General features: G+C 45.1%; 1 protein-coding gene across 22 annotated transcripts in view; it reads right to left on the reverse strand.

Annotated features, from left to right (window-relative positions):
* The window catches only part of RALY (RALY heterogeneous nuclear ribonucleoprotein), an 87,620-nt gene that overhangs the window by 58,485 nt on the left and 9,038 nt on the right, over window positions 1-20,097 (reverse strand). For 6 of the 22 annotated variants that reach the window (XM_089308109.1, XM_017341673.4, XM_089308105.1 and 3 more), the window contains exon 2: window positions 2,807-2,885. The exons of 15 other annotated variants lie outside the window; for them this stretch is intronic. The gene's annotated coding sequence lies outside the window, so the exon portion shown is untranslated. Of the gene's footprint in view, window positions 1-2,806; window positions 2,886-8,505; window positions 8,580-20,097 lie in introns of all 22 variants that reach the window. One more of the 22 variants, XM_089308106.1, reaches the window with a different exon arrangement.

Raw genomic sequence — 20,097 nt, forward strand, 5'->3', positions numbered from 1 at the left:
TTCTGACATTTATCTTGTCTCACATATAATTATCTTCTAGTTCAGAGGCCAGTTAACTTTTTTGTTCAGGGTCAGATAGTATTTTAGGTTTTGTGGGCTACAGGAATCTCTGTAGTATTCAATTTTGCCACTCTAGTACAAAAGCCATCATAGATAAATTAAGTATGGCTGTTTAACAGTAAAAATTCAGAGACACAGGCCAGTTTGCTGACATCTGTTCCAACTAATCTGATGTCTCCAGTCACACCTATCTCCCAGTCAGTCATACACATTATCACAGCCCTTTGTCTACAGGGTGACTGTTTAAACTCAACCTTCATCCTCTACCATATCCTTTCCCTGCACACTCTTCTCCAATTACACCATGATGTCGCCTGTTAGCTCCTACCTTTCCCCATGCTGCTCCCTAACACCTCTGCTGCTCTTTCTTCACTCCTCTGCCAATATCACCAATTAAGGGACAAGCCCAGAGGCCAACACCTGTGACAAGTCTATGCCAATGACACTCACACCCACCCCCAGTGGAAGTTAAATTTGTCCTCTTTCCCTGCTTGGCCTCCTTCCCAGGTAAAACTGTCCACATATCCTTCACAAATCTGTGTTACAGCAAACTTTCACATGCCTATCTTCCTAATTTATTGGCAACTCTTGAAAGCAGGAACTGTGTCTGATATATCTACATACTATTTTCAGTACCTGGTGTACAGCAGGCACTCAGGCTTTTTATCTACAGAATAAAGCTTGCTCTGCCTTACGTAACCTGCCATACACATGTAAGCAGCTGTCTCTCACCCACCACTGCATGTCCACTACCCCACAATTCTAAGTTTCTCAGGGGCAAGGACTATGTCTTATTCAATTCTTTCTCCCCTGTAGTACCTAAACAGCACTATCTAGTGACTGGACAGCCCTCTGGGATGAGTAGATGACGAAAGCATGGGATCTGTGACTCTAAAAGAACCATGAGACGACACACAGCACCAGTGGACCCTTACGTCTGCTTCAAGGGCTTGCCCTCATTCCCAATTCCCCCAATCATGTTCCTTGCATCTAGCCAGGGAACCAAGTTAAGGTAAGGACCAAAACTAGGCATCTCACTAGGTGTCTGACTATGCTAAGTTAAAGGAACTGGAGACAGATAAAAGAAGGACCCTCCTTGCCCCGGACCTCTAACCATACCGTTAACATTAGCTATAAACTGGCCCCAGATCTGGATTTAGCCCTAGACCAGTAGGCAATGTTTTAATAAGCACAGATCCTTGATCCCCCCAAGGCAGGGGTGGACCGAGGAAAAGACTGCAGTCTGAACTCAACTGAAGAGAACTCAAAGGTATGCGCTAAGAATCATCAGAAGCATCAGGGCCAGCGCTGTGGCATGGCGGGTAAAGCCACCGCCTACAGTGCTGGCATCCCGTATTGGTGCCGATTCGAGTCCTGGCTGTTCCACTTCCAACCCAGCTCTCTGCTATGGCCTGGGAAAGCAGTAGAAGATGGCCCAAGTGCTTGAGCCTCTGCATCAGCGTGGGAGACCCAGAAGAGGCTCGTGGCTTCTGATCGGTGCAGCTCCAGCCATAACTCTGGCTTTCAAACAAAATATTAAAAAAATCATCAGAAGATACAGGGGGACCTCTACTGGGTTTAGGAGTCTTGGGCAAGCCTGTAGCCTCCAAGTTTAGCTACCTTCACTTGGGGAATCTGCAGGGCAGAAGACTAAACTGCTGATGAAGAAAACAAATTGAACATACAAAAGAATTCTTTTTTCCCCTAAGCCCAGAACAGAACAACATTTCATCTGGGTAAGTGAGCTTGTCTCAGGCACAAGGTACTTAGCATATCTGCCATTCCAGAATTACGGCTGTCAAGTTTTAATTAGGGTAATTAGAGTTAAAAATGTAATTTCATTTCAGGGGTATTTTGAACAGATTTCATTAATTTCTTTTTTTAAAAAAAGAACACATGAAGGAGGGGCAGACTGCATGGAACAAACAAGATTTTTGTCACCAGGGAAGCCAAGCCACCTGGCCTGGGCCCAAAGGACAAAGGGCTACTGCTCTTCAGCTTTCCTCCCTTCCTCCCACCGAGTTCTAGAAATAAGTTTCAGTCAGCACCTGCTGCTCTTGCTCTACTGCCATCCAATGGCTATTACTACAGCCCTAAATCTGGCAAAGAGCAAGGGCTCGGGGGAATCAATCTAATTTGCAACATGTTAAGGATTGCCAATGCCCTACCTTTTATGAAGAGTTCCTGGACACATCTTTGTATCTGTGTTTGTGCTAGGTCCCTGGTTTAGAGAACCCTCCTTGCCTGAACTCTTATTCTTCCTTCAAACCACAAAGTTACATCCCCCAAGAAAACCCATCTTTCATGTCTCTGTAATCCAAGAGTCCCTTGAACATATTTCTATTAAAGCACACACATTACACTGTTGTTTGTATCCTTGTCTAGCCCCAAGGTCATCTAGGAATCGTTTGCACTAGCTCAAGCTGACACATGGGAGACACTCATCAAATATTTGTTGAATGACCAACTATAGGGGGAATCTGGTCTGACAACTGGTTGCTAAACATGTTAAGCCTTTAGGTTCTCCAGCACCTAGCATTAACCAGTCATGAGTCCCCTCCCTCTCCTTGCACAGAGCTAGTTCAGAAATCTGAGTCTGCACTCTACACAGGAAAAAGCCCTCCCATTGATCCCAAATGATGATTGATCTCTCCCATTAGAGCCTGCTCATTCCTCAGGGACCTTGGAAAGATGAGAAAGCAAAAGCAAGCAGAGCAGCTCTTCCCACACCCTAACCCCCATTCACCTGAATTTCTTCCAGCCTCTGAAGGGCTCCAAGGAGAGGGCCTGAACTCCAGATCAGTTTGTTAAAGGCTAAAGGAGGCCTGTGGTAGAAAACAATCTGTCAGCTCAGAACTGATGCTGTAAATGTTGTCGTGTAGTGCAGCAGAGACATGCTAAGTTACTTCACTCATACTTTTCTCAGCTTCAATTTCTAACTATTTCTGTAGTTGTTAGAAGAAACAAACATACACCTATGTACCTAGCTAACATCACATGCATAAGTTTATAAAGATGAAAGAAACACATCTAGAGGAATACAGGTTAACCATCTCTCGCCATTCACTCAGGGCAGCCTTGCCTGCTGGTCCCGGGGAAGGAGGGCTATACCAGCAGAACTGCTGGGTTGACAAGTGTAACCAGATCCATTTTTTGGTCATCAGATTCTCCCTAGCTATGAGAATGCCTCCAACATTTGCCCAGGCTCCAGGGGTCCTATTGATCCATTTCTAATTAGGAGCTGTGTTGCTGCAGCTGACAGAAGGTCAGGCGTATGCTACCGCTGCTGAGCTCTGGCCAAACGCCCTGAGAGACAGAAAAAGAACCCAGTCTAAGTTCCTCATAAAGCAACACAAAAAAACAAACACGGGCTGGTGTCTTAGAGCAGTGAGTTAAACCACCACCTGTGATACCCACACTGCAATACCGGAAAGCTAGTTTGAGTCCCAGCTCCTTTGCTTTTCATCCAGTTCCCTGCTAATGCACCTGGGGAAAGCAAATGGCCCAATGGCTTGGGCCCCAGCCACCCAAGAAGGAGAACCAGATGGAGTTCCAGCCCTGGTCATTACCACCATTTGAGGAGTGAACCAGCAGATAGGAGATTTTCTCTCTCTTCCTGTCACTCTGCCTTTCAAATACATAAATCTCAAAAGCAAACAAAAAACATTAAAGATAATGGAAAAATAAAATCATGACATTTTAGAACCTAAAGGGTTCTAAAGCATGGGCTTTGTTATATCACAACTCAGAAAACTGAGGTCCAGAAAGATACTTGTCCAAGATGGTACAGGTAGGTAATGCAGACAGTCTTACTTCTGGCTCTTCCCTGTATAGGTAACTGGCTGCACAACACAAAGACTCAGGAAACTTGTTAAAAATATCAGTTTCTGGACTCACCCAAGATTTTGATTTGGAACACATTCCCACCACCATCATAACAAGGTTATTCTAGGAGTCTGAACCCAAAGGATCTGTCCCCTACAAGTCTGCTAGTTTGGTAGTAAAAATGTTTCCTGTCAAAATTAGCAAGAAACTAAAATGTCTGTTAAGACGATAGAGGAAGAAGTACTGAGTATCAGCTAGGTTTAGGGGAATATGTAGGTAACGCTGCAGTCCTGAGTATGTGGGATCCTGTCACCGGGCAGAGATATCAGTGCAAGTACAGGCGTATGTGGAGGGGAGGACTTTGTGTATAGCTAAGGAAGCGGACAGTGCAGGTAGGGTCTGTGAGACAGGCTTGTACAAATTGTCATTCACACAATTCCAAGTATTTAGGTAGAAGACAATGGGACAGAGGGTGTGTAAGAGAGTAAATAAAGACATGAGAGGAATGGGGAATGGAAGACTTGAAAGTATAAGGGAGATCACACTGATGTGTCTGAAGAGAAGGAAAATGTACCAGTGGGACTCAATTGTGCATATGCACACGTGCTGGAGGCCTATGCAAGTGAGAAGGTGTGTTTGTGTGGCCCTTATGCCTGTTTGCACGAGAACACAAATACAAGAGCAATTCTGATTCATCCAGCCTCGTGTTTGCCTGAAGGCTCTTACCACTCAAGGGCAGGCCTGACTGCAGAAATTTCTCATTAAAATTGACATTCTGACAACCACTAAGAAATAAAATGATAATGACACCCCCAGCACAGTGGGAGGTGAAAGAAGTCAATGCCAATAAAACACAAGAAGCAGATGAGAAGCGATTACACCACGATTATTTCTCAGCTTCACAGGGTTATCTGGAGTTAAATATTGTATGGCTGATTCATATCTCCAACCTAAAGCCTTCAATTTGATTTACCTGGGAAGAGGGCAAGAAAGAAGAAAGTAGGTAAGGAAAGGTAAGCAGCAAAGTTTTTTGTTTGATTTTTGTTTTTTAAGGACTAGAGAATGGGAAGAAAGGGAAAGAGATGAGAAGAAACCACACATATAAAGGGCAACAGTATCATAAGAGGAAGGGAGAAGAGATGGAAAGAACAGAAGAGGGGCAGAAAAGGAGAAAAGAGGTTTCCTCTAGGCCAGCACAGAGATTTCATACACACTCCAGCAGGAAGTCTGGATGAGGGGTAGATCAGCAGGTGGGGCCTGACCTTTGCTTTTCCTTTCACTACCAACATTCCCTCCATCTGAAATGTTCTTCCCGCCATTTCTGCTAAAGGAATATCTTCTGAATCTTCAAGGGCACATTCAAATGCCACCAGACTCTAGAAGCTCCCACGACTTCTTCCAGATGGAAGTTCTCTTTCAAAACTCCCACAAACTCCCAGAGCACCCTGTTGTTTTTTCATCTGTAACACTTAACATTCAACTTCAGACCATGGCTATTGGAACATACATAGTTCTGTCATTCATTCTGCAAGCATTATTGTGCCAAACCTATTACAGAGAAACAAGAAAAACAGAAATAAGCAGTACACTATCTCTTGGCCTATCAGTGCTCAATCTCATGAATGAGAGAAGATTTGAGTGTGGCACAGCACTACAATACAACTATAGAAGTAGAAGCGAAGTGTACAAAGGATGGAAATTAATTCTACTTGTATAGCAATCAGGGAAAGCTTTGCTGAAGAAGTGGCACTGGAGTTGGTAGAAAAAGACAAATAGAAGTTTGTCAATAAAGGGAGCAGGGAGATGAAAGGGCTTTCTACTTAGAGCAAACAGTCAAAATAAAGTTATGACAGGTTAGACCCTGGGACATTCAAAGAACCATTCTACTGAGATGAAGTACAGGGAAGCAGTGGGCATTAAGTACCGCACTACTGATAGAGCAGAAAGACAGGAGACACCAAACTGTATGGGCCTCATAGCAAAGGCCAGACTTCCCCTATTGAATTGCTCTACTTTAGTCCCCATAAAAATAAGGAAACCATGTTGAATCCCAGGCTCGGCCTGTTGCAGTGACATTACAAAAATCTCCCAAGGAGGACAATAGTGAGAGGGAAAGATGATGCAGAAATGGAGAGTAGCAAGACTCAGAAAGGACGGACTTGGGGTGGGCATTTAGCCTGATGGCTGGAGCACCAATTAAGGCACCCTTGTTCCATATCAGAGTACCTGGGTTTCAGTTCCTGCCTCCCCATTCCAGTCCTGTTAATACAGACTCTGGGAGGCAGTGATGATAGCTGAAGTAATTGGATTCCTGCCACAATGGGGTAAATGACCTGGCCTGTGTTCCTGACTTCTGTTTTCTTCTTCTTCTTCTTCTTTTTTTTTTTTTTTTTTTTTTTGAGAGGCAGAGTGGATAGTGAGAGAGAGAGACAGAGAGAAAGGTCTTTCTTTTTTTTTTTTTGCCGTTGGTTCACCCTCCAATGGCTGCCACGGCTGGCGCGCTGCGGCCGGCGCACCGCGCTGATCCAAAGCCAGGAGCCAGGTGCTTATCCTGGTCTCCCCTGGGGTGCAGGGCCCAAGCACTTGGGCCATCCTCCACTGCACTCCCAGGCCACAGCAGAGAGCTGGCCTAGAAGAGGGGCAACCGGGAAAGAATCCAGTGCCCCGACCAGGACTAGAACCTGGTGTGCCGGCACCGCTAGGTGTAGGATTAGCCTATTGAGCCGCGGCGCCAGCCTGACTTCTGGCTTTGACCCAGCCCAAGCCACTGTAGGCATCTGGAGAGTGAACAGGTACATGATACTTCTCTATGCCTCTCAAATAAAAAATAGATAAAGGAGGTAGAAGGAATGAAATGGAACAGAAGAGGCAATAAAGACAGAAAGAGGGATGAATCTATCTCCACACTGGGGCTCTGTATTGCTGAGCTGTCCTCTACACCTTTCTAGGTAAAAAAGGAAAACAAAAATAATAAGGTCAATCTGATGCTGGTGACGAGTGATGGAAACAGACCCCCTGCACCAAGAGCCTGAGCATACTCCCAACACCACCTCAATCCCTCCCCCTCCTCAGGATGATAGGACTACATCAAAAAGTGGAGGGAGCTAGCCAGGCTCTATCAGCCATCCCAAAGAATCCCAGCAGCCCTCCGTCCCACGTCTTAAGAATATGTGAGGCCAAAGAACCAACAGAAGACCTAGAGTGAGAAATGGGGCCTGCCTAGGACCTATGGCTTCAGCTTAGGGTCCTTGAGGAAAGTTCTAACTCCTCTGGACCTTGGTTTCACCTGCAAAACAACAGGAGTAAATGAGAAAGCTGACAGTGCCTGTGAGATTACAGAAGCAGCTTCCCACAGAGGATGATAGGTAATGTGGACATCTGTCCTATCAAGTGTCTTCATTCTTTCCACTATGAGCTGTGGCTACTTTGAAGCCAAGAAGGAGCCAGACCCAAAAAGAGAACCATTCCTGACACCATCACCAATTTGGCCCCATTCAAACTCTAGTTCCTGCCTAGACCTGCATTTTAACCAATAGATTACAAACAGATGCTCAGGCCTAAGGATGTGTTTTCTGATGCACACAAATTCGTTCAAAACCCCCTGAGTTAACTGCCAACATTCAAAATCAGATATTGCTTTCTAAAATAATATATTTCTAGCTGCTTTAAAAAATGTCAGGATCTGGCAACACCAGCCTTTCTGGAGTAGAGGTCAAAGGGTCAGTTATATTCGTGTACACTTTATTTGATGTCTTTTCATCTCTTCTCAAAATTCATGCTAACTTTTCATCCATTCCATAATGTGATTTAATTTAACAGCAAAGTCTTAAAAGACCAGTTATAATACTTAAACTAATCCAGTTCCCCCAAAAAGCCTGAGTACAATATTTATTTTAGGGGTTGGCACTGTGGCGTAGCACGTAAAGGCTGCCACCTGCAATGCCTGGATCCCGTACGGGTGCCAGTTCAAGTCTCAGCTGCTCCACTTCCGATCCAGCTCTCTACTATGGCCTGGGAAATCAGTAGATGATGTCCCAAGTCCTTGGGCCCTGCCACCCATGTAGAAGACCCAGATGAAGCTCCTGGCCCAGTACTTGCTGTTTCAACCATTTGGGGAATGAACCAGATAGTAAGCCCCCCCCACCGCCCCTCTGTAATTCTGCCTTTCAAATAATAAATCTTTAAAAATATATTTATTTTAACTTTGACTTTTTTAAAAGATTATTTGAAAGGCAGAGATAGAAAGGAGAGAGAGAGAATAAATATCAATCTTCCATCTTCTGGCTCACTTACCAAATGGCTGCAACAGCCGAAGCTGGGCCATGTCAAAGCCAAGAGCCTCTTCCGGGTCTCCCACATGGATGCAGGGGCCCAAGGACCTCAGCCATCCACTGCTGCTTTCCCAAGTGTGCCAGCAGGGAGCGGATTGGAGGTGGAGCAGCTGGAACTTGAACAGAACTGCAGGCAGCAGCTAAACCTTCCACACTCAACTTTTCTTTATTCATTTATTTGAAAGTCAAGAGTTACAAAGAAAGAGAAAGAGAGGTCTTCCATCTGCTGGTTCACTCCCCAGCTGGCCACAACAGCCAGAGCTGTGATCTGAAGCCAGGGGCTACTTACATGTCTCCCATGCAAGCGCAGGGGCCTAAGGACTTGGGCCATCTTCTACTGCTTTCCCAGGCCATAGCAGAGAGCTGGATCGGAAGTGAAAAAGCCAGAACTAGAACCGGGGCCCATATATATGGGATGTCAACACTGCAGGCAGTGGCTTTACCTGCTACGCCACCGCACCGGCCCCCAACTTTGATGATTTTATAAGAGGGAGACTGACAGAATTCCCATCCATTGATTCAGTCCTTGAATCTGTACAATGGTCAGGGCTGAACCACGCTAAAACTGGAGCAAGGATCTCAATCCAGATCTCCCAAATGAGTGGCAGGGACCCAACTGCTTGAGGCATCACCTGCTGCCTCCCAGGGTGCTCACTAGTCAGAAGCTAGAATCCAGAGCAGGGCCAGGATTCAAACCCAGGCATTCCAGTATGGTATGTGGGTGTCCCAACCAATGGTGTAACTCCTAGGTGAAATGTCCACCCCAAATATGAGTATGCTGACAGTTCAGGAAGGTATGTTTTATTCTGCAGTTTCATGTATCATCCAATATACAGTTATATGTCTCAGCTTGAGAAACTCCAACTTTGTTTATTAATTCACTCAAACATTTGGATCCTGAGGCAAGCGCTGGGAAAACATTCAATAACAAGACAGATGTGGTCCCTGCCTTCGTGGAGCTCATAGTCCTGGAGATATAATGGGAAAATCTCTACAGAATAGGAAGCACAAATAGATACTAAGCTGAGGATCTGGAGTTTATTCCACAAAAAAAACCTCCCAACCCCTTAGGCAAGCTGCTTGCCCTCCATGGACCTGTTTCCTCCCTGCAAAGGAAGAGGCTTAATTAGACAGTTGATGCTGAAAAGCCCTTTTAGCTCAAGATTCTACTAGCATCACAAGAACTTGGCCCAATACCCTTTTTGAGTTCCTAACACTTATAGCTTCCTCTCTTTGTCTGGGAAATAAGTCAGTTGTCATGGAAATTACCATGGTGTTCCACACACTGGATGACAATGTTACAGTAATTACAAAAAAGTCAAAGGGAACCAGCAATAAGAAAAGTAACTCACTCAGAAAGTCACCTACTTCCAACAGAGTTGGTTTTTCCAACAATGAGTTGCTGCTCATTGCAGTTGGGTTGGGGGCTGGAGGGCACTAGAAACTAATTCCTAAGTGAAACAGTTTTGATTTTAATTAGATATCATTTCTTTAAAAAAAAATCTTTTAATTCCATTTTTCCATGAACTTTTTTTTTTTTTAAAAGATTTTATTGGGGTCGGCACTATGGAGTAGCGAGTAAAGCTGACGCCTAGAGTGCCAGCATCCCATATGGGCACCAGTTTAAGTCCTGGCTACTCCACTTCCAATCCAGCTCTCTGCTATGGCCTGAGAAAGTAGCAGAAGATGGCCCAAGTCCTTGGGCCCCTGTACCCACATGGGAGACCTGGAAGAAGTTCCTGGCTCCTGACTTCCGGCCGTTGCAGCCATTTGGGGAGTGAACCAGCAGATGGAAAACCTCTCTCTCTGTCTCTACCTCTCTCTGTAACTCTTTCAAATAAATAAAATACATCTTTTTAAAAAAATGTCAACCTGACAAAGACAAGGCCTTGACTGATTTGTTGTCCTTGTGAAGCCCTAAGACAAGCCAGGAGCAGGAGTTACTAGTCAACAGGGACACCAACATTTTCTAATAAAATAAAGGTAATTCATTTCATTTTTTCAGTTGTAGGGGAATTACCAGCATCACAGCTGGGTAAAGTCCCTTCAATATTACATCTGAGCTGGCCTATGGGAGTCAAGCAAGTGGCAAAAATGAGTTAATGTGTTCCAAAGCGAAGTGCTAACCTGGTAATAAAAGGCAACCTGCACCAGCTGGACATCAGAGGCAAGAGGAAATGGTGTATAGCTCTAACAACCTTGAAAACAAGTATGTGGGGACCATGCCTGCAGTGCCGGCATTCCATATGGGCACTGGTTCGAGGTCCAGCTGCTCCACTTCCAATCCAGCTCTCTGCTATGGCCTAGGAAAGCAGAAGATGGCCCAAGTCGTTGGGCCCCTGCACCCACCCGCATGGGAGACCCAGAGGAAGCTCCTGGCTTCAGATCAGCGCAGCTCCAGTCATTGCAGCCAAATGGGAAGTGAACTAGCAGATGAAAACCTCTCTCGTGCCGGCGCCGCAGCTCACTAGGCTAATCCTCCACCTTGCGGCACCGGCACACCGGGTTCTAGTCCCGGTTGGGGTGCCAGATTCTGTCCCGGTTGCCCCTCTTCCAGGCCAGCTCTCTGCTGTGGCCAGGGAGTGCAGTGGAGGATGGCCCAAGTACTTGGGCCCTGCACCCCATGGGAGACCAGGATAAGTACCTGGCTCCTGCCATCGGATCAGCGCAGTGCGCCGGCCGTAGCGCACTGGCCGCGGCAGCCATTGGAGGGTGAACCAACAGCAAAAGGAAGACCTTTCTCTGTCTCTGTCTCTCTCTCTCTGTCTACTCTGCCTGTCAAAAAAAGAAAACCTCTCTCCCTCTCACTGCATCTGCCTCTCTGTAACTCTGCCTTTCTGATAGATAGATAAGAAGGAAAGGGAAAGGGAAAAGGAAAGGGAAAGGAAAAGGGCCAGCACCACGGCTCACTAGGCTAATCCTCCGCCTGCAGCACCGGCACACCGGGTTCTAGTCCCAGTCGGGGCACCGGATTCTCTCCTGGTTGCCCCTGTTCCTGTCCAGCTCTCTGCTGTGGCCCGGAAGTGCAGTGGAGGATGGCCCTGCACCCACATGGGAGACCAGGAGGAGCACCTGGCTCCTGGCTTCGGATCAGCGTGATACGCCGCCGGCGGCAGCCATTGGAGGGTGAACCAACGGCAAAGGAAGACCTTTCTCTCTGTCTCTCTCCCTCTCAGTCTACTCTGCCTGTCAAAAAAAAATTAAAAAAAAAAAAAAAAAGAAGAAGAAGAAGAAAAGGAAAGAATACAAACATGTTCTGTCAAATGGAGCCTGCCAATAAGAAAGCAGAAGTGGGAGTGGGAGTTTGGCACAGTGGTTAAACTGCCAGTGGGACATTAGTATCTCATACCGAAGTGTCTGGGTTTCATTCCCCAGTCAGCTCTTGATTCCAGCTTCCAGTTAGTCACCTTGGGAGGCAGTAGATGATGGTTCAAGTAGCTGGATCCCTGCCAGGTACATGGGAAATCTGTCCACATGGGAGATCTGGACTGAGTTTCCAGCTCCTGGACATCTGGGTAGTGAACCAACAGTTAGGAGCACTCTCTCTGATCCTCTCTTTCAAATAAATGCTTTAAAACTATAAAATGAATATGGGAAGAACTTTTAAAAAAAAAGGAAAGCAATTAAGTAAAAAGGATAAAAATGAAGAACAAGGTATAAACTCAAGAATTCTGCTGAATGGGCAGGTACCCCCAAAGGAGTTGCCCAAAGAACACAACTGTGTTTTCTTGCCCCAGCTTCATGTCACTGTTCCCAAAAAGCTGGACTGGACCAACATACAAGGAATCATAATATACAAGAAGCTCAGAGTGAAGTTTTTGCAGAATAGCTGGAGCCTAATCCTAATTCTCAGATGAAGAGAACTGCTCATGGTCAGCATTAGGCTTCTGTCTCTGCAACTTGCTCGAAAATCCTCCTTTGTCTTCCAGTGAAATCACTCACCTTCATAGCAGACATATTGGGGCTGTCTCTACCAAGACAGACCCAATCTCGCCAGGCTGGGTTCCAAAACAACAGAGACACTGCCCACCAAACAAAATATGTGCGCAGACCAGCCAACTCTGTAAGCTGCTAATTTGCAACCTCTGATTCATAGAATAAGACTTTCTTGGGGCTGGCATTGTGGCACAGCTAAGGTATAGCCTGCAACGTTGGCATCCCATATGAGCATTAGTTCAAGTCCCAGCTGTTCCGCTTCCGATCCAGTTCCCTGCTAACATGCTTGGAAAAATAGCTAAAGATGCCTCAACTACTTGGGCCCTGGCCACCTACATGTGAGATTAGGAAAGAGCTTCGGGCTCCTGGTTTCAGCCTGGACCAGCCATAGCCATTGCAGCCATTTGGGGAGTGATTCAGCAGAATGAAGATAGATGGATTACTCGCATGCACTCACACTCCCTGTGCCTCTTGCCTTTCAAATAAATAAATAAATCTCTGAACAGAAATTCTTTGGACAGACGCGTAACTGAAAGGACTTAGAAGTCTCTTCCCTAAGGAGTTCCCAGTGAGATGGAATCTTGGTTCTCCCCAAAAGGGGTAACTTTAAAGCTCTTCTCTCTGAATTTCCCAATGAAAAGTTCCTTTTCTTTCCTAAAGAGCAAAAATTATCGCATTATAGTCAGCTGCCCTTGGGCATGAACAGTATCAATGCTAAATATATGCTCTCCACTGAAACAGCATGGCATTCCCTATGCTTCATTCCATCACTATTCTATCATCTCCACAGTCCTTCAGCATTTCCATAAAAGCAGCAACACTTTTGGCAAACAGAGTTGAGAAAAGACTAGGTGCCTTTGAAATACTTAACTAGTCCAAGAAGGGAAGAAAAAACTATCGACCAAGTCTGCCCTGCTAGATGTATGAGCAGGGAGAACACAACAAAAATGGATTTTAGGAAAAGGTGCCTAAAAGGATCAACAGAACCTATTAGGGTTAATGTAAGAAATTAAGATTTTTTTAAAACTTTTATTTAATAAATATAAATTTCCAAAGTACAACTTTTGGATTACAGTGGCTCCCCCACCCCATAACTTCCCTCCCACCCGCAACCCTCCCATCTCCCGCTCCCTCTCCCATTCCATTCACATCAAGATTCATTTTCAATTATCTTTATATACAGAAGATCAATTTAGTATAAAGATTTCAACAGTTTGCACCCACACAGAAACACAAAGTATACAGTGCTGTTTGAGTACTAGTTATAGCATTAATTCACATTGTACAACACATTAAGGACAGAGATCCTACATGGGGAATAAGTGTACAGTGACTCCTGTTGTTGACTTAAAAAATTGACACTCTTGTTTATGGCGTCCATCAGTAATCACCCTAGGCTCTTGCCATGAGCTGCCAAGGCTATAGAAGCCTTTTGAGTACGCCAACTCCAATCTTATTTAGACAAGGCCGTAGTCAAAGTGGAAGTTTTTCCTCCCTTCAGAGAAAGGTACCTCCTTCTTTGATGGCCTGTTCTTTCCACTAGGATCTCACTCACAGAGATCTTTCATTTAGGTTTTTTGTTGTTGTTTTTTTTTGTTTTGTTTTGTTTTTTTTTTTTTTTTAAATTTTTGACAGGCAGAGTGGACAGTGAGAGAGAGAGACAGAGAGAGAAAGGTCTTCCTTTGCCGTTGGTTCACCCTCCAATGGCCACCGCTGCAGCCGGCGCACCGCGCTGATCCGATGGCAGGAGCCAGGATCCAGGTGCTTTTCCTGGTCTCCCATGGGGTGCAGGGCCCAAGCACCTGGGCCATCCTCCACTGCACTCCCTGGCCATAGCAGAGAGCTGGCCTGGAAGAGGGGCAACCGGGACAGAATCCGGCGCCCCAACCGGGACTAGAACCCGGTGTGCCGGCGCCGCAAGGTGGAGGATTAGCCTATTGAGCCACGGCGCCGGCCGGTTTTTTGTTGTTGTTTTGTTGTTGTTGTTTTTTGCCAGAGTGTCTTGGCTTTCCATGCCTAAAATACTCTCATGGGCTTGTCAGCCAGATCCGAATGCCTTAAGGGCTGATTCTGAGGCCAGAGTGCTGTTTAGGACATCTGCCATTCTATGAGTCTGCTGTGTATCCTGCTTCCCATGTTGGATCATTCTCTCCTTTTTAATTCTATCAGTTAGTATTAGCAGACACTAGTCTTGTTTATGTGATCCCTTTGACTCTTAATCCTATCATTATGATCAACTGTGAACTGAAACTGATCACCTTGACTAGTGAGATGGCACTGGTACATGCCACCTTGATGGGACTGAATTGGAATCCCCTGGCACGTTTCTAACTCTTCCATTTGGAGCAAGTCAGATTGAGCATGTCCCAAATTGTACATCTCCTCCTCCTCTTATTCCCACTCTTATATTTAACAGGGATCACTTTTCAGTTAAATTTAAACACAAGATTCTTTTTTTAAGTATAAAGGGCTTACCAGTAGCCTTCAGTAAATACCAGCTCTATTAGTATAAATTCACAAGATACCTAGTATCTTTGTTTTAAAAGACTGATTGATTGATTTGAAAGGCAGAGTAACAAAGAGGCAGAGGCAGAGAGAGAGAGAGAGAGAGAGTTTTCCATCCGCTGGTTCACTCCCCAAATGACTGCAACGGCTGGAGCTGCCTGGGTCCAAAGCCAGAAGCCAAGAGCCTCTTCTGGGTCTCCCACACGGGTGCAGGGGCCCAAGGACATGAGCCATCTTCTACTGCTTTCCCAGACCATAGCAGAGAGTGGAATTGGAAATGGAACATCTGGGACTCGAAACAGCACCCACGTGGGATGCCGGCACTGCAAGTGGTGGCTTTTCCTGCTACGCCAAAGCGCCAGCCCCCAAGTATAATATCTTGACACAGTGGTAGCTATTACTAATATGAAAGGTAGAGTTAGGTTTAGAACCCAGGCCAGATTTTTCATCAAGTAGTCACCTAGTGTCCTGGACAGGTGACCTAGATGCCCTCTGGAAAATCCTCCCAGTAGCAGCTCCAGTACCCCTAGTCTCTCCTGACAAACACCCCAGGACCTGACAAGGGATCGGGAGCTGAGTGACATTAAACATTAAAGTACTGTTCTCTGGGAGCAGACAGGGCCACCTTATTTTTCCCAAATAGGTATATAAGGTACATTTTCTAATATTTGCTGACAGAACAAACAGGAAAGGCTCTAAGACATGATCAATGTTCATGCCAGCCTTCAAAGTGATTTGGTAAAACTACAAAAAATAAACACCCTGCTAGGGTCCACCAGCAGGATAAAAGCTGACAAAGAAATGGCAATTTTTCCCTGAGCAAATATACAAGAAATAGATGAGTTCTGAGAGACTTTTAGGTAGGCTCTTTTTGTTTTGGTGTTCTCCTCGCTCTCCATCTATTTTAAGACAAAGTCTTTCAACATTCTTCAATCAAGTATGAGTGTTTGCTGGATTAGTTTCTTCCCTACAAAGATGTAATTAAAGGCACAGAGGTCATTCTCACCTTCTTTCTGCTTTAAATATAAATAGGCTTTACACAGCTGCTCTGGGAGGAAATAAGAAAGCATCAAACACCTCCAAAATAAGGACTACCCTCTCCCCTCTGCTCATTAGCACAAATATGGATGTTACTAGGTATGTTCACTCATCCTGTGTCTCTGTTAAAGTTGTTCCCATTGCACGGAATGCCCTTCTATCCCTGCAGCCTTTCTGGGGAAAAACATGGTGGGGGGGAGGGCATAGAAAACGTATCTACTGAGAAAAGCAATCCAGGAGTTGATTCTGGGTATCATGGAATATATAGCATAGACACAGAACTATTGGCATTTCACAGTTTATAAGCACACCCAAAAGGAGTATCAGAAATTAGTCCAGACAACATATGGTCACTGTCCTTATCTTACAAGGCCCACCCAGCCCAAATATTTAGTTCCTCCATAAATGTTCACTGGGCAATACACCCCTCTACACACACGAAACAACCTCTCCACCCTCTGAACTTCCCAAATACCCCTACATGGCTTCCTGGGAGTCCATACTGTGGTTCTTTAAATTCACAGCTGTAACTATACACTAATCAGTATGACTTCAAATGAGAAAGATAATGCCAAGTGCTGAAAAGGACATGGAGCAACAGGAATTCTCACACTGCTGATGACAGTGACCTGTTACGCCTTTGAACAACTAATGCTGATATATGCCTACTCTGTGACTTGAGTATGACAACCCAGGACCTTCCCACTTGCTCTGGGAGCGCATAAACAAGTATCACTTACCCCCAAGAACACTCTTTTACCCATTCACCTACACAGTTCTCCTACAGTCTTTTGCTCCATTATTACCCCTGTCATTCAGATCACTTCTCTTCATTACAGCCCAGATCTCCCCTCCTATGGAAAACTCTGCCAATTTACCTAATTACCTCTGACAAATGACCCGGATTCTTCACAAAGAAACTGCCTCATCAACTGGTTTTATGATATATTTTAGTAACATTATCTAATTTGCTCCTTACAATGTTATTGTGAAGAAGGCAAGATACAGGATAATAACCCCATTTTATAGATGAGAAAATGGAAGTAGAGAGAAAATGACCTCTTCAATTTACCTAGCATTATTAGAGCCAGGAACAAGAGTAGACCTTAGTCTTCTGAACCAAGTTCTCTACACCAAACTGCCTTATTATCAGCTACATCTTCATGATTTAATATGATGTTATGTCTCCCAAAGAGACCATAAAATCCCTGAAGACCAGAGTGTGCTTAACACATTTACATCCCTCCCAGGATGATGGAAGGCACTTAGGGGGCTCCAGTCTGACCAACTGATTTTAATATTCTTTCCAGACTTCAAGGATTGACACAGGCATACTTCCTTTTCTTCTAGACCCCATAGGCAATGCTAAATTGTTGGAAGAAATCATGAACACAACACAGCCTCCCAAGTAAGATTTCTCTCTTGAAGGGAAGAAAGGAGGAAGCGGCAGAGCCCATGAGGGCAACCTCTATGTCCCTTGAATTTTCTAGGGCTCCATGAAGTGAAGTATTGCCAGCAGAGGCAGTGGCAATGGGCTTCGGGAACCAGAGTTTAATCACAATTAGTAAGTCACACATTGATCAAATGCCTCAAATAATTCCACTTACAACCAAAACAGCTCTTTTATTTCAAAATGAAATTTAAAAAAACTTAAAATTATTCAAGAAGAAGTAATTTACTTTATTCCTAAATAAGAAGCTAAATAATATCAAATTTTTCTGGAAGTCAGCCAGAGAACTGATATGAGAAGGAGGAGGGCACTACGCAGATGTCTCAACACCCAAATCCGAAGGACATGTTGTTCCCTACCCTAACACTGTTTTCTTTTCTAAAAATTTATTTGAAAGGCAGAGAGAGAAAGAGAAATATATCTTCTATCCAATGGTTCACTCCCCAAATGCCTACAACAGCTGAGGCAGGGCCAGGTGGAAGCCAGAAGTTGGGGATTCAGTCTGGGTCTCCCATGCAGGTAGCAGGGACCCAACTACTTGAGCCATCATCTGCTGTCTCCCAGGGTGTGCATCAGCAGGAAGCTAGAATGGGAAGAAGAGCCAAGACGTGAACCCAGGCACTCCTAAGAGGCGTAGGTGCCCAGAGTGACGTCTTAACCACTGTGCCAAACACCCAGCCTGAATCTCTAACATTTTTTACCTTATACACTGGGTACAGAACACTTTATTAGTGAAGGCTAAATACCTGAACAACAGGCAAGAGAAAGGGAATGGCAAAAGTAAGTCCATATACTGGAAGTCAGACAACCAAATAGGTCTCCTTGCCAGTGATACAACCATTGCTCTTTCTAGTCTGAATCCACCGAATCTGGATCAGAGCTACAGGGTAGAAAGGAACTAGGATTTGTTTACTTTATGCATCCCCTACAAGAGTAATCTGAGGGCACGAAACATGTCTTGCCCAGTTTTTGTTATCTACTGGGAGAACACATAATAGGGCCTCCAAATCCCTGGAATGAATGGTTAAGCTTAGGGAAAGCTACTGAACTTTCAAGCATAATCTTGGGGCCAGTGCTGTGGCATAGCAGGTAAAGCCACCGCCTGCAGTGCTGGCATCCCATATGGGCGCCAGTTCGAATCGCGGCTGCTCCATTTCCTATCCAGCTCTCTGTTGTGGCCTGTGAAAGCAGCAGAGGATGGGCAAGCCCTTGGGCCCCTGCACCAATATGGGAGACCTGCAGGAGGCTTCTGGCTTCAGATTAGAGCAGCTTCAGCCACTGTGGCAGTTGGAGAGTGAACCAGCAGATGGAAGACCTCTCTCTCTCTCTCTCTCTCTCTCTGCCTCTTCTCTCTCTGTGTAACTCTTGACTTTCAAGTAAAATACATCTTAAAAAAAAAAAAAAAAAAGATAATCAGTGCCCTTAAAAAAAAAAATCAAGCATAATCTTAACATAGCAGTTAGGTAACCTATTGAACGACTGACTATACTCAAGACCCTAATTTTTTTTTTTTTTACAGGCAGAGTGGACAGTGAGAGAGAGAGACACAGAGAGAAAGGTCTTCCTTTGCCATTGGTTCACCCTCCAATGGCCATCTCGGCTGGCGCGCTGCGGCTGGCGCACTGCGCTGATCCGAAGCCAGGAGCCAGGTGCTTCTCCTGGTCTCCCATGGGGTGCAGGGCCCAAGCACTCGGGCCATCCTCCACTGCACTCCCGGGCCACAGCAGAGAGCTGGCCTGGAAGAGGGGCAACCGGGAAAGAATCCAGCGCCCCAACCGGGACTAGAACCCAGGTGCCGGCGCCGTAGGTGGAGGATTAGCCTATTGAGCCGTGGCGCCGGCCTCAAGACCCTAACTTTAACAAGGAGTTGATTTTAATTGGTGTAAGTCAGTTTGTGGTGAGTCTTTAAGGTTTGAAGTTATTCTTGTGCTCAACTGATTTATGCACAGCCTTCATTATTATATTGACAGCACCATTCCTCCATGCCAGCTTACAACTATCTACAATAACAAAGTCCAAAGCCTTAAAACGGTCTGTGTAAGCAGGGAACACCTGACTTCTCCATATAACATGGTCATACCCTACACAAAGAAAACCCAGACCTAGAAAAAATGATGAGCTATAGAAATGACCCCTTCCATTTTATTGCTGGGCTTGCTTTCACTAGCACGAAGAATTACAAAGAAAACCAACAAATAGATCAACAGATATCAATGCAAATGGTCCCTTTAAGCTTAACAAAATCCTTAATAAAATAGGAGACAGCTAAATACCAGATAAATGCCTCCGGAATGAAGAAAACCTGGGCAACAATATTGAACCTCTGAACTTGGCCCTCTAAGAAAATTATTTACTTGGAACAAAACAGTAATTCTGGCAAATTAAGAGAACTATTTAGTCTCTAAAGATGGTATTTCAAGGGCCAGGAAATCCCAGTAGAGGGAGCCACTTCATAAGGCTAAAGCTCTAAGGAAATGTAATTTTTGTCCTACTACTATGTGAGAATGCAGTGCCGGCATCCCATTTGAGTGCCAGTTCAAGTCCCAGCTGGTCCATTTCCCATCCAGCTCTCTGCTATGGCCTGGGAAAGCAGAAGATGACCCAAGTCCTTGGGCCCCTGCACCCACATGGGAGAGGATCCTGGCTCCTGGCTCCTGGCTTCGGATCAGCACAGCTCTGGCCCTTGCGACCAACTGGGGAGTGAACCAGCGGATGGAAGACCTCTCTCTCTCTCTCTTTCTCTGCCTCTCCTCTCTCTGTGTAACTCTGACTTTCAAATAAATAATTTTTTTTAAAAAAAAGCATTTAGGATTATCTGGTCCAACTCCTTTTTTAGACAGGAAGACTAAGATCACAAGAATATTAGATAATTATAATTAACCCGAGTTTGGCAAGCATCAAAAGTTCACTGAACACTACTCCTCCATGGAACTCACTGGGCAGGCTGGGAGA

The sequence above is a fragment of the Oryctolagus cuniculus genome, chromosome 11 (assembly GCF_051225735.1).
Source record: "Oryctolagus cuniculus isolate XC-2025 breed Fujian yellow rabbit chromosome 11, ASM5122573v1, whole genome shotgun sequence".
NCBI lineage: Eukaryota > Metazoa > Chordata > Mammalia > Lagomorpha > Leporidae > Oryctolagus > Oryctolagus cuniculus.